We start from the raw sequence: 15,277 nt of genomic DNA, 5'->3' as shown, positions 1-15,277 counted from the left end.
GAGGTCTGATCTAATTACCATTTCTTTTGCAGTTAATCTTTCTTTCCTATGCAATAGCTTTTAATTAAAGCTTTTATTTTTATCCTTGATATTATTAATTACTTCTATATTCCAAATATCTTTTATGCGTTTTTTGGGTGGGGTCACACCTGGAGATGCACAGGAGTTGCTCCTGGCTCTACATTCAGGCGTATGCAAGGCAAACATCCTACCCACTATGCTATTGCTCCAGCCCCATCTTTTACATTTTCATTCATATGAGAAGCCTCTAATACTTTTTATAGATATTTGGTAGTTCTGTTGTACAAGAAGGGAGACATTCACGACATCAGCAATTATCACCCAATCTGCCTGTTATCTGTCATTTACAAGTTGTTCACTCGAGTCATACTGAATAGAATAGGCAGAACACTAGACGAAGGAAAACTGCGAGCAAGCCAGGTTCCTAAAAGGATCCAGCACAATCAACCATATCCACACGGTGACCAAACTCATCGAAGTTTCACAAGAGTTCAAGATGCTGCTCTGTCTAATGTTCATCTATTTAAAGAAGGCCTTCACTTGCAGCGCGACTTGTGGGAGATCGAGGGGCGAGGAAGTACTGGTCTCCGTCCACCTCGGACACTTAAGGACATTGCAGCCACGTGGGCTTCCCATTCGCCGCTGCCGCTGCTCCAGTATGACTGAGGAGGCCAAAAGAGCTACTTTGGACACCAGCAGCCCACTGAACAACTTGCAGTATGTGAACTGTGCGTTTCCTCCGGGCTGCCCCTGCGGGGGTCCGGTATTTCTCTAGGTTTTCCCATCTTATGAGCACCATAAAAGGGTAAAAGATTGTAGCGATAGAATTTCAGGCAGAATTTTCCCTGGACTTTATACAGAAACCCAAAACCGCGCGGCTGATGCTGTGGCCACGCGACCTAATATCATCCAATCATCAGCAATATGAAATGATTCCTCTTCAACGGGTCGGACTTTGGTGGGAAACCCTAACAAGAATAGTAAGTTTTTTGTTGAAATATTGAAGGCAATCAAAGTGGTAGCCATCTCTCTAGATTGAACTAAGCCATATCCCCACACCGGCTGAGAAAAAATATCCTTCTTTCTCGGGAAGAATCGCGGCGTGGCATTAACCATAATATGATGTCCATTAAGTTGACATGGACCTTGGGGCATGGGAATGGGATACAAGGGAATAAAGTATTATGTACATGGAACAGCGGGACGCTGGTGGAATCTCGAGCCGGGGCCGATACCAGCACACTACTTTTGGTTCCAAAAACTGCTTGCAGACTTTCTACCAGACTATCAACTAAGCCAGAGCCCCACGCCAGCCAATGACGGGAAATAACCATCTTTTTCATTTTTTTTTCCCTTTGTCAGGCAGCGTGGTGACTACTAAACAGGTGTGAACTCGGTGGCGCGGGATGAGGGGGAAAAATATAGAAAAGTTATGTAACAAACAGCGGGACTTAATATCTCTACATTCTCGGCAATGGAGAACTATCAAATGCTTCCTTGACAGTAGGACTGTCTTTTTCTTTTGGGGGGGAAACCCCAGCAACAATAGCGAGTTATGTGTTGAAACATAGAATGTTACCAAGATAAAGCATAAACGAAGTGAAACTTATCACTTACAAGGGCGGGGATGGGGGGCGAGAGGGGGCTGGAGGTATACTGGGGTGGTTGGTGATGGAATAGGGGCACTGGTGAAGGGAAGGGTGCTTGAATATTGTATAACTGACATAATCCTGAGAACTATGTAACCCTCCACATGGTGATTCAATAAAATTTAAAAAAATAATAATAAATAAAGAAGGCCTTCAATTTTGTTGAGACTGAAGCGGTCATCGAAGCCCTGGCCAAACAGGGCGTTCAAACTCAGTACATCAAAATCCTCTTCGAGCCATATTACGGATTCACCACCAGGATCTCACCATTCTACAAGGAACTGATCATTGATGTAAAGAGAGAGGTTTTGCAGGGCGATACCATTTCACCGAAACTCTTCAGGGCCACCCTCGAGAACGTCATGGGATGACTGGAATGGGAAGGAATGGGAGTGAAGATAGATGATAGGCAATTTACACCACCTCCGCTTCGCTAATGACATCGTTCTCATAACACCAAACATTAGCCAAGCGGCACAAATGCTGGCCGACTTCAACCACGAGTGTGGAAAGGTCAGACTGCAGCTGAATCTCAAGACAATGTTCATGAAAAATGAACTAGTCCCTGATGTTCCAGTTGCTTTCAATGGAACAAATATCTCCGAATGCAGCAGCTATGTGTACCTGGGTCGAGAACTCAAGATGAGGAACGGCTTGGCGCCAGAACTGCGCAGGAGGAAGAGAACAGCATGGAACGCCTTCAAGAGCATCAAAGAAGTGATTAAGAGGAAGAAGAACCTCCGACTTCGGGCACATCTTTTCTACTCCACCATTCTTCCTGCACTAACACACGCCTCAGAGACCTGGGCCCTATGCAAACAGGATGAGAATGCTATTCAGATATCACAAAGAGGAATCGAAAGAGCTATGCTAGGAGTATCACATTTCACTTAAGAGAGAGAAGGAATCCGGAGTTCCGACCTCCATCGATGGTCAAGAATCAGGGATGCTGTCTCATTTGCCAAGACATCAAAAATCAGATGGGCCGGACACATAATGCGATTCAGAGATGACCACTGGACTAGGGTTATTACCGACTGGATTCCACGGGATGGCAAAAGACCACGTGGCTGCCCATCAATGAAGATGGGTAGACTGCTTCGTCAAAACCCTGAATGAACAGTTTGAGGCTCTTCCTGTTCCTGGACTGAGCAGATATCATTGGGCCACACTAGCACACAACAGGGACAAATGGAGACGTTACTGGCGCATGCTCCAGCAAATCGAAGATCAGCAGGAAGACAAGTTATACAAGTGATACAAGTAAACGGTGCAGCAATGAACAAAAAAATGCAGATGTTAGGGCTGAAGCGATAGAACAGCGGGTAGGGCATTTGCCTTGCACAGAGCCAACCCAGTTCACCAGGGGTAATTCCTGAGTGCAGAGCCAGAAGTGACCCCTGTGCATCACTGGGTGTGACCAAAAAAAAAAAATACATGTCATTTCTACTATACCTTTTTGCCTCTCTGAGATATAGTCCCAGGAGTGGTATTGCTGGGTCAAATGGGAGCTCAATTTCTAATTTTTTGAGAAGCATCCATATTGTTTTCCAAAAGGATTGAACCGGTCAGCATTCCTACCAGCAGTGAAGGAGAGTCCCTTTCTCCCCACATCCGCGCCAACACCGGTTGGTTTTGTTCTTTTGGATGTGGGCCAGTTTCTGTGGTGTGAAATGATATCTCATTGTTGTTTTTAAAGATGACAATCTTAACATCAAAATTCAGAGGTCAAGGATGCATAATTCATAGAAGACTAATGAAAATTTTTTAAAAAGTTAAAATTTTTATAATAAAATTAATTCAATTTTGAAAACATTTTTGCTAAATTCCTGTTGGCCAAAAATATTCCTAAGTATATGGTGGAAAGAAAAGATAGAGTCACATACTAATCTTGGCAGAATAAACTTTTATCTCTATTAATAAATATGGAAATAATTTTCAATAGATATATAACACAAGAAAGTTAATTAATAAACAGGACTTAAAATTAGCAATGTGTTGAAGGATTTTTTTAAACAACAAGGAAACTAAAGATTTAAAACCTCAGAGAAAAAAAACATACAAAAGAAAGTAATGGTCCAAATATAAAATAAACCAAATGAAACAGGATTTAGTGAACTGTAAGACTGTATTTGACTATAATTACAGATTCTTCTTTGAGCTATACAGGTTTTGTGGCTTATAATTATATTTTTGTCTTTGAGTCCAATCATGAAATGAGGTTCTAATTGTGACTGATATTTACATAATTATATTGCTGTTCATTATTTATCAAATTTTAGATTAACTCTGAAGGCAAATCCTAAGAGAATTAATTACCATAATAGAACAGCATGTAGGAGTTACAAACTCTGATAGCAAAATAATGATATAGCTGAGAGAAATTGGCAGAGGAGAAGGCAGGAGAGTAATATTAGTTCCTTTTCCCCCTCATTTTACATAACGAGGAGTCAAGAGTCATGGCTCAAAGTTGGCTAAACAATCTGTCAAGTTAGTAATGTGTTCAACTCTAAGTGACAGAAAACAAGGAGTAGGAATAATGAGAAGATGCATGAGTGTCTACCTTTGTCCTGGGCTGGTACCACTTGAACAACTTCATAAAGAGCTGAGATTTTCTGTCTTTCTTCTATTCCAAGGCCACATGATAGCTGCTACTAGTCCCAGCTTTCTTTCAATAATATAGACACATAAAAGGGCACAGTGAAAGATAAAGGGAACATTAAAACTGAGCTATTCACTTACTAATATCTATTATAGGGGTCAGAGAAATAGTGCGGCTGGCCTGGCGCTTGCTTTGCACATGGCTGACCCAGGCCCAATCCCCTGGCAGCCCCTATGTCCCCAGAGCATTGCCAGGAATAATTCCTGAGAGCAGAGCTAGGAGTAATTCCTGAGCACTGCCAGGTATGGCCTAAAGACAAAACAAAGAAAAACATTGCTATGATGAGGAATATAAAAATTGTTAGCATTTTTCTCATTTTCACTAGTCTTCTTATATGAATTATGCATTTCTGAGCTCTGTGAATCTTGACGTTAAGATACTCATCTTTATCTTGCTCATTTAATGATTTGTTTTGTTCTTACATGGAAGCTTTGTCTCTCTTTTTTTTAATATAAAGTACTTCACCAGCTCTGATAGAGAAGGAATCACCAAGCAAAGGGTGCTAGGCAGACCCACTAGGGATGGGAGATATGGGCTGAAAATAGACTATAGACTGAACATGATGCCTACTTAATACCTCTGTAGCAAACCACAATACCCAAAAAGAGAGAGCAAGCAAATAGGAATGCCCTGCCACAGAGGCAGGGTGGGGTGAAGGGGACAGGGTGGGGTGGTGGGAGGGATGCTAGGACCATTGGTGGTGGAAAATGGGCACTGGTGGAGAGATGAATACTCGATCATTGTATGACTGAAACGTAAGCATGAAAACCTGTAAGTCTGTAACTTTGTCTCATGGTGATTCACTAATAAAATAAAAAATTAAATATACATATATATAAAATACTCCACAATATTTGATTACATTTAATAATCGAACACTAATTCCACTACCATCACACCTTCCCACAACCATCTTTCAGATGTTTCCATCCTGAACCCCAACTCCTGCCCCAAAACAGAACCAAAATAATTCATTTTGTATTTTATGTTATGAAAAACTACTGAATATGATCCAAAACAGCTTACTTAGAGGAAAGAGTGTGAAGATTGTTGTATTTTACTCAGAGTCCATGAAGCCCTTCTAAAAGAGATAACTAACATATTGTTAAAGGTTGAGTTTTGTTTGCTTATATACATATATAGATATATTATATGTGTATATATATTGATTGGTTGCCTCCTACTTTAAAACCCCATCAAATGTGGTGCAGTACTCCTGGAGTATGGGTGGTGTGAGGTATGAGTTACCGCACGGTCCAGAAATATGTTCACTTCTGGGTGAGATTCAGCTCGAGCACATGGAGAGCGGCTGTGAGCATGGTGGTGGTTGAGTTCTGGAGGTTTCCAGCTGCTGGGACTGGGAGTGCCCTCACTATCTGCCTCTGGGGCATCCCAAATGAAACAGCCTGGGTGGGGTCCAGCAGCATGATTATGGTGTGTGTCGTGTTATGCTCCCTTTCGGGAGTGAAGGACAATCAAAGCTTTGTCTTTTTTAGAGTAACGTTACTAACCATATTCAGGAGATGGGAGCCTAAATTAACTTCACATATCTCATCATTTACATCAGAAAGTTAAGATAATTATCAAAATGTATTTACTAATATATAAAAATAACTAGATAATTTTTAAATAATTAAAAACAGTTTCCCCACGGATTGGGACTGGGCCTCTTCCACCCAGATTTCCCATTTTTCAGTAGCTAGGCGGTCACACCCAGGGACTGCCCCCAGCACCGTGTAATCCCACCAATGGCCAACATGCAGAGACTTAAAACCAAGCTCCCAGAAGCATGCGCCACTTTGTGGCCATGCGACATCTTATAGCCTGCTTCTCCCTCTGGGAGAACCTGGCAAGCTACCGAGAGTTTCCTGCCCACATGGGAGAGCCTCGCAAACTCTTCATGGTGTATTCATGTGCCAAAACCAGTAACAATGATGGGTTTCATTCCCCTGACTCTGAAAGAGCCTCCAATGTGGCACCATTGGAAAGGACGAGTAAAGGGAGGCTTCTAAAATCTCAGGGTTAGTATGAATGGAGATGTTTTTGAGACCACTTGAGAAATTCGACGATCAATGGGATGATGATGATGATTCCCCTTAAGATAGGAGAATAGATATTGCCAAATGAAAGCATATTTAAAGAGAGCTTTGGTTTTTTTCCATTTATTTATTTCACGAACATTAATTCATTGACTTGGGAGGTCTTTAGTACAGATCACTCTATGAATCTCAAAGTTGGTTTCCTCAAGACCCCTGGTATTCAGATCACTTTGTTTCTTCCTTCTTACTTTACTTCACATAATCGCCTCATGCTTCTTCTGTTTTGCTGAGGAATAGAAAAATTTCATTTTTATTGCAAAATAATATTTAATTATATAAATAAATACATAAGTTTTCTTTATGTTATAATTTGTCATGGGCTTCCATATCTTAGCTATAATTCCACCATAAATCTTTAGGTAGATATAATGTTTAGGTTCTATTTTTATAGTCTTTAGAAACATAGAAGTGGGTTGTTGAAATATATAGAAACTCCATTTTCTGCTTCTAGTAAAAACTTAATACTGGTTTCAAGTGGTTGAACCTATATACATACCCAATAATAGTGAAGAAGTTCCCCTCTTTTATTCTTGATCCTTTCAAAGCAAGGCAATGTCACAGGAGTAGTGTAGCTCTCTATTCCTCTCTCTCTCTCTTTCCATCTATCTATCTTTTTAACTTAATTACAGTGAGGTACACAGCTGCAAAGCTGTTCATGGATGGGTTTCAGTCATGCAATGTTCCAACACCCATCCCTCATAGTGTGGTTTTCTAATGTGGTTTACTACGCATAGTTGATGTTATGAAAAATATAAGGAAAAAATCTTCGATGTTGTTTAAGAATTTGGTAACAAAGTTTAAAGGATATGATATTTATTAGTAGTAATATTAGGTAAAGGAGGTTTCTATTGAAAAATAGCAGAGAGATAAATCGAGCTAAAAAGAAAAAGAAAAGTTTACAAAAATAGGGAAAACAAAAAACATAATGAGTTTCATATGGCTTAATATGATTGAATGTATTGTCTGTGATAAAAATAATATAATAAAATAAATTTTCAATAATGTTCTCGGTTTGTATTATAAAAAGTTTAAACACAAAACTGAGAGATTAAATTGATTCATTATTGATAGGAATGCCATGAATGTATTTCGTATTGAAAAACAATAACTCCTACTACACTTTAAAGACTGATTATCTTATCTCTCAAAGATGGATTTTCCCAGCTTCTTCTGTAGTCAGCTGTGGTTATGTGCCGAAGTGCCAGCCAAGAAAAATTCAGCAGAAGCATATTTCCCAGAAGATTTCTTGAAAGGAAAAAAGTCCTACTTCTCCCCACTTCATCTTCTTACTACTTGTGATAATTGAGCAGCCCTAGGAAACTATGAAGTGACCTTGAAAATAGAAATCATATGAATGGAGAATCAAAAATAGAAATACCCTATTTTGTGACACTGAAACCCAGCCTGGACTTGTTACTGTTAGGCTGTTTAGACAAAGAAATAAATTTATCCCTTGCTTAAATCATCATTTTTTTAAGGTTTCTTATATTTGACGTTAGAGCAAATGAAAAAACAAAATAAAGCAAAAACAGGAAAGTATTCAGGAATGTCACTGGGAGAATATAGTCCAATTACTTCCAATCTTAAGGTTAGAAGATTGAGAAAATTCATTTTGAAAATCAAAGGTTAGCAAAGAACAAGTATTTGATCAATTTTTAAAAACGAAGTACTGGAAAATTAATTTTTTATTTGTCTTTAATTAGTGAGTCACCATGAGGGTACAGTTAAAAATTTACCCATTTTCATGCTTGTGTTTCCATCATACGATGTTCGAGAACCCATCCCTCCACCAGTGTCCATTCTCCACTACCAATGAATCAAGTATCCCTCCCACCCTCCAATCCAGTCCCCCCCACCCCACCCCACCCTGCCTCTGTGGCAGGGTATTCCATATTGTTCTCTCTCTCCTTTTGGGTGTTGTGGTTTGCGATAGGGGTATTGAGTGGTCATCCTGTTCAGTCTCTAGTCTACTTTCAGCACGCATCTCCCTTCCCGCACGGGATCTCCAATCACATTTTACTTGGTGTCACATTCTCTATCCGGGCTGCCTTTCCCCCAGCATGTGAGGCCAGCTTCCAATCCATGGAGCCAACCTCCTGGTATTATATACTACTATTCTTGGGTGTTAGTCTCCTACTCTGTTATTCTATATTCCACAGATGAGTGCAATCTTTCTATGTCTGTCCCACACTTTCTGACTCATTTCACTTAGCATGATACTTTCCATGTTGATCCACTTATATGCAAAGTTCATGAATTCATCTTTTCTACCAGCTGCATAGTATTCCATTGTATAGATGTACCAAGTTTCTTTAACCAGTCATCTGTTCTTGGGCACTAGTGTTTTTTCCAGATTCTGGATATTGTAAACAGTGCTGCGATGAATATATTTGTGCAGATGTCATTTCGACTATACTTTTTTGCTTCTCCGGAATTTATTCCCAGAAGTGGTATTGCTGGATCAAATGGAAGCTCAATTTGTAATTTTTTGAGAAGCGTCCATATTGTTTTCCAAAGGGGCTGGATCAGTTGGCATTCCCACCAGCCATGTAAAAGGGTCCCTTTCTCCCCACATCCTCTCCAAGAGGTTGCTTTTGTTCTTTTGAATGTGTGCCATTCTCTGTGGTGTGAGGTGGTATCTCATAGTTGTTTTGATCTGCATCTCCCTCATGATTTGTGATGCAGAGCATTTTTTCATGTGCCTTTTGGCCATTTGTATCTCTTCCTTAGAAAGTTTCTGTTCATTTCTTCAGCCCATTTTCTGAGGGGGTTGGATGTTTTCTTCTTGTAGAGTTCAACCAGTGCTTTATATACCCTTGATATCAACCCCTTATCAGATGGGTATTGGGTGAATATCCTTTCCCATTCTGTAGATTGTCTTTGTATTTTGGTCACTGTATCTTTTGCGGTGCAGAAACTTCTTAGTTTAATATAGTCCCATTTGTTTATCTCTGTTTCCACTTGGTTGGTCAGTTGCATGTCATCTTTGAAGATACCTTTATCTTCAATATCGTGGAGGGTTTTGCTGACCTTGTCTTCGATGTACCTTATGGTTTGTGGTCTGATGTTGGTCTGATGTTGAGGTCTTTAATCCATTTTGATCTGATTTTTGTGCATGGTGTCAGGTCGAGGTCTAAGCCCATTCTTTTGTGTGTGGTTGTCCAATTATGCCAGCACCATTTGTTAAAGAGGCTTTCCTTCCTTGCTCCACTTCACATTTCTTACTCCCTTATCAAATATTAGATGATCATACATTTGAGGTTGTGTGTAGGGATATTCCACCCTGTTCCATTGGTATGCAGCTCTGCCTTTGTTCCAGTACCATGCTATTTTAATTGTTACCACTTTGTAGTAAAGTTTAAGGTTAGGGAGAGTGATGCTTCCCATCATCTTCTTCCCAAGAATTGTTTTAGCTATCCGTGGACATTTGTTGTTCCATATGAATTTCAGGATTGCTTGATCCATTTCTTTGAAGAATTTCATGGGTATTTTAACATTTAAAAAAAACAATTGACTTCAAGTGTAGAATTCTGGCTGGCAATTGCTGCAACACCGGAGAATGCTCCAGCCCCAAACTGAGCTGATATCACCGGGGTGTCCCATAAGGAGCAGGCGCAGTCTCCCTGCCTTCTCCAGATGGAATCACAGCAACCATGAGCTTCTACAAACAAGGCTCCAGTATGTGGGGACCGGGACTTTTTCTCTGAACCACACAACCTTTTTTGATATGCAAAATGAGCAATGGAAAATATATTATCTAGCATCTACCCCTAGAAGGCTGGCTTGAATAGTGGTGGGAATATCCAAGCAAAATATAATGCCCCGCCTTCTCCAGATGGAGTCCCAGTGACACTGAACTTCTACTAACATGGCTCCGGCATTTGGGATTGGGATATCTCTCCAAATCACACTGCCACTTATGCGGCCTCACGACCTTTTCTGATATACAAAAAAAAAGCACTGAGGAACGGCTCCGCCACCCCTGAGTGGCCATTATCCCAGAGGCACAGAAACCAATCTCGGAACACACTGGCTGCTGGCAGATATACTCCTTGACTGTGAACTAAGCTACGACTTAGTGCAGTCCCCGGAGGGGAAGGGTTTTTGTCCCTCGGCCTTTTCCCCTTTGAGGCAGCATGGCGACTGCCACCATTCAGAACCAATTGGACAGAGAGGTAGGAGCTTGCAGTAATGGGACACATGGGCAATCTCGAGATGCAGGGTGCAGAATCGGCCCTGCTTCCTGCCCAAATGAGACCCCGACCACCCACCCATGGACAGCTCCTCTGCTCCTGAATAGCCATCATCCCAGAGGCACACAAACCAATTTCGGAATGCAGCGGCTGCTAGCAGAAATACCTCTGGACCTAATACCAGAATCCCCAAACTGGGCAGCCATTTTTGTGACCGTGCAACATCATATGCTCTTTGTTTTCAACAATAGAAAACATACGATCTAATGATGCCTTTCCAACAGGTCTGTTGAGGGAAAAACTCCAAATAATGATAGTTGAGTTTTCTGTCAAAAACTGAATGTAATCAAAGTAAGGGGAGAGTAAAGTGAAAATCATCTGCCACACAGGCAGAGAGGGGTGGGGGGTATGCTGGGTTCTGGGTGGTGGAACATGTGCACTGGTGAAGGGATGAGTGTTTGATCATTGTACAACTGAGACTTGATACTGAAAGCCCTTTAACTGTTCTCACGGTGACTCGTTTAAAAATATATATATTTTTTTAAAAAAGTAAGAATAGATTTGCCATATGAACCAGCAATTATACTTCTTGGTATCTGCATTCCTCCCAAATCCTCAAAACTCCACATCAATATAAATTTAAAAACATATGAATACCTATGTTAGTCATAGTACTTTGTATAATATTCAGGATAGGTTAAAAAACTGAAAGATGAATGAATAAAGAAATGCTGTCACTGTCACACTGTCATCTCGTTGCTCATCAATTTGTTTGAGCAGGCACCAGTAATGTCCCTCATTGAAAGACTTATTGTTACTGTTTTGGGGATATCCAATACGCACAGGTAGTTTCCCAAGCTCTGCCATGTGGCTCCATACTCTTGATAGCTTGCCGGGCTCTCCGAGAGGGGCGGAGGAATTGAACACGGGTTGGCCGCGTGAAAGGCGAAAGCCCAACCACTGTGTTGTCACTCCAGCCCTAAGAAATGCTGTGTGTGTAAAAAAAAAAATATATATATATACATATATATATATATATATATAATGCCCAAAACTATAGAGAGTATCTGAACAATTGTCTGCCGTAGAGGCAGGCTAAGGACTGAAAAGGAAAAGGAGGGGACAATGGGGATATTGGTGGTGGAAAGTTTGCACTGGTGGAGGGTTGGGTGATCAATCATTGTATTGCAAATATCAACCATGTGGCTTTGGGCAGAAATGTGTCTGTAATATGCATTAGGTTTCTGATGCCAGACCACCCCAGGTGGGAATGGGTCTCGTGCCTTGGTCTATTTCCCCTGTCGGCTCAGTCACCGCTGCCATCTTTTAGAGGCCTAGGAACAGCCAGGCAGAGGCCTGCAGTGATGAGTAAACTTGGGGCCTCATGGGATGGGGGCAGAGTTGGTCCTTCCCCCCCTGCACCCCTATGAGACCCCAAGTTGCCACCCACAAACCAGCCCTCTGGCTGCTGATTGAGCTGCTTATCAGCCATGATCTCAGACACTCAGAAACAAAGCTCAGAACACGCAGCTTTGGGCAGAAATTCCTGTGGATTTAACTATTAAAACCTCAGTATTCCAAAATTGCGCAGCCGCATTAATGGCCATGCATCATCATATGCAATTCATAATCAGCAACAGAAAACAAATTGTCTAATATTGCCTCTTCAGCAGATCTGAGTGTTAGGGTAAAATCCCAAATAATAATGATGTTTTTGGTGTCTAAATGTTGAATGTAATCAAAGTAGAGCGAGAGTAGCATGGAAATAGTATGCCACACAAGTGGAGGGGATGGAGGGGGAAGATACTGGGGTTTTTCAATGGTGGAAAATGTGCACCGGTGAAGGGTCAGGTGTTTCACCATTGTATGACTGAGACTTAAACCAAAATCTCTGTATCTGCTTTCATGGTGTTTCAATAAAAAGAAAAAATATTAAAAAATAATTTTTTTTAAAAATTGACTTCATATTACTTTAAGAAAAAATCCACTAATTTTGTTTCACTGTTGTATAAGATTTGATAAACATAATTCATTTAAGCATATCTAATCTTCATTCTCTTACTCTCTTCTATTTTAATCATTCATATTTATGATAAAATATGAAAATTCCTGAAAATAACTCTCCTCAAAGAGTAAAATCTTGTTAGCTAAAGAGTGTTCAATGTCTTCCAGCTGCCCTCATTATTTTCATTTGCAAATGGTATAATTCTTCACTTCTTGAGAAAAAAAAAAACATACCCAATGGGAATCCAAAAAAAGACTCTGCCCAGAATACCCTACTCAATTCCATACTCCTGTGGAGATTCACACAACACTGTCACTTTCTCTTTTCTTGCCAAAGCATTAAGAATTTATTCTAATTAATTCAGTCCTACATAGCACATACCTACGAATGAGATGTAGAACCACACAATTGTTCAAGAGAAGAGGTGAATTAACATCCTCCTCAGTCAGTTTGTTCTATGAGTGGAGCATGAACTGTAGCACTCTCAGAGTAGCATACTTTGGCATCTGTGATTTAGCAATCTGTGTTGCAATCCACAGTGAAAGAGCAGTGACTTCATAGGCATCACTTGTAAAAATGCTCATTCACTATAACTTATATATAAATTTTCTTTAGCATGTAGTCACCTTGATTTCTGATGCATTTGAAATTGTTGCCTCCTTTTCCATCACATTTTATTTTCTGCCCTTTTCTGATATGACATTATTCTATTTTTTGGTTTCTCTTTCTAACACTGCAATTGCTCCTGGGTTCGTGTTTCTCCTCCATCTCAATTTAACATCATTTTTTTGTCCACCTCCCACTTTGGGGTTTTACTCTAAATACTTTTAGGCCTAAACTCACTCTGTTCTTTAAAAATCTTAGTTCATTTGGTTTCAGCACTAATATTGGGATTAGTGGCAGTGACTTCAATATCAAAGTATCCCTGTAGGCTCTGGTATTAAACCTCCACCTCATATATAGAACATGCCAAGAAAAACTCACCACACCTATTCCTTCATGTATACATAGTTGCCCAAATATGTTCATCTCTTGTACTCACTATTCCAGGTAATGGTTTTCTCTCTTCAGCCACTTAAAGATTCTGCTGTTCAAAATCTTCAATATCTTCCCATTGCCTGCTGAAAACAAACAAAAATATTAAAATATTATTTAAAACCTTCAAATCTGTCTCCAACCTCTACCAGTGTTGTCTCTCTTTTATGCTCTTATAAGATTCCATTCCTTATGAAATTTATTGCTGCCTTCCCATGTCATTCTTTGTTTGATTTGTAGTTTTCTCTATCTAGAAGGATCTTCTCTTCCTCTCTTCTCTACTAGCCAAAATATTAATTAGTACCCAGGTGTTGTGTCTAATCCCCCTTCGCAAGCTTACATGACCAGAAATACAGCACTTTTATACATTTTTGTGACATTAAACTTTTTTTATCATAACTATCTTCAGTTGATGTCTTCTCTTTTCACTATGTAAACTGATCGATGAAGGTTTATAAGGCTTAGTGTATGTCTCTTCATGTTTTATTCCTCCTGTCTGCAATTTCTATTAAGGAATTATATATTTATTAATCAACCCATCTGTAGTGAAAGAATAAAGAAATTAGTGATTGAGTTGAGTAAATTAAACAACTTAGAAGAAAATCAGCATGAAATGTTTCAATGACACTATGCAAAAGTATTCTGTCTCATCCACATTATATCAGGGAAAAAATAAATAAAATATTGTGAGATTCAGACTATCACCAATATAAAAAGTATGTAGCACTGTTGTTCATCAATTTGCTCAGGCAGACACCAGTAAGTCTCCATTGTGAGACTTGTTGTTACTGTTTCTTGGCATATTGAATACACCACAGGTGGCTTGCCAGGCTCTGCTGTGTGTGTGGGATACTCTCAGCAGCTTGCTGGGCTCTCCAAGAGGGAGGGAGGAATCAAACTCGGGTTGGCCTCGTGCAAACCCTACCCACTGTGCTATCGTGCCAGTCCATATCTAAATAATATTGAAGATTATGCCTAAACTATTTCTTTAAAACTAGATATACCTCAATAACACTTGTTTTCTACATACTTGTACCTAAGTAGTTCTTTAAAAATCTAAATATTTATATAATCACTAGCATAAAAGATAACATAGAATTAGGATCACAGCATGCAATAAGAGGATCTCAAGCCCAATATAATTAATTGATTAATTAGTCCCATGATGTCCTAGAACATGGTTGTCTTACTTAGTGTGACACTCCTGGAACCCACCTGTGTGCCTCATACATAGTTAAGTAATATATCTACACACACCACAGAATATAATTTTAAGTAAGGAGTAAAATAACCTGTTTAATTCTATTCTATCCCTTTATAGGGCACCATCATAACAATTTTACACAATGCATTACATCTTTGTATGCTTATAAACCTCCTTTCCACATGCTTACTCTTTTTCCTCCTTCCCCTCTCCCTCCTTTCTCCAATAAACATATCTTAGGTGCATGAAATAATTGTTCCTTATAGAAACTAAATGTCTGTAGGATGGATGAATAAAGTTAACTAAATTTGAATCTGAATTCCTTCATGATTAAACTTGATATGTCTGGAATAAAATTTAACATTCTGGTGTTTCCCTTTTCTAAAGGACTTTGATTTCAAGTATTTAA

The sequence above is a fragment of the Sorex araneus genome, chromosome 1 (assembly GCF_027595985.1).
Source record: "Sorex araneus isolate mSorAra2 chromosome 1, mSorAra2.pri, whole genome shotgun sequence".
Lineage (NCBI taxonomy): Eukaryota > Metazoa > Chordata > Mammalia > Eulipotyphla > Soricidae > Sorex > Sorex araneus.
This window is presented reverse-complemented; position numbering follows the sequence as displayed.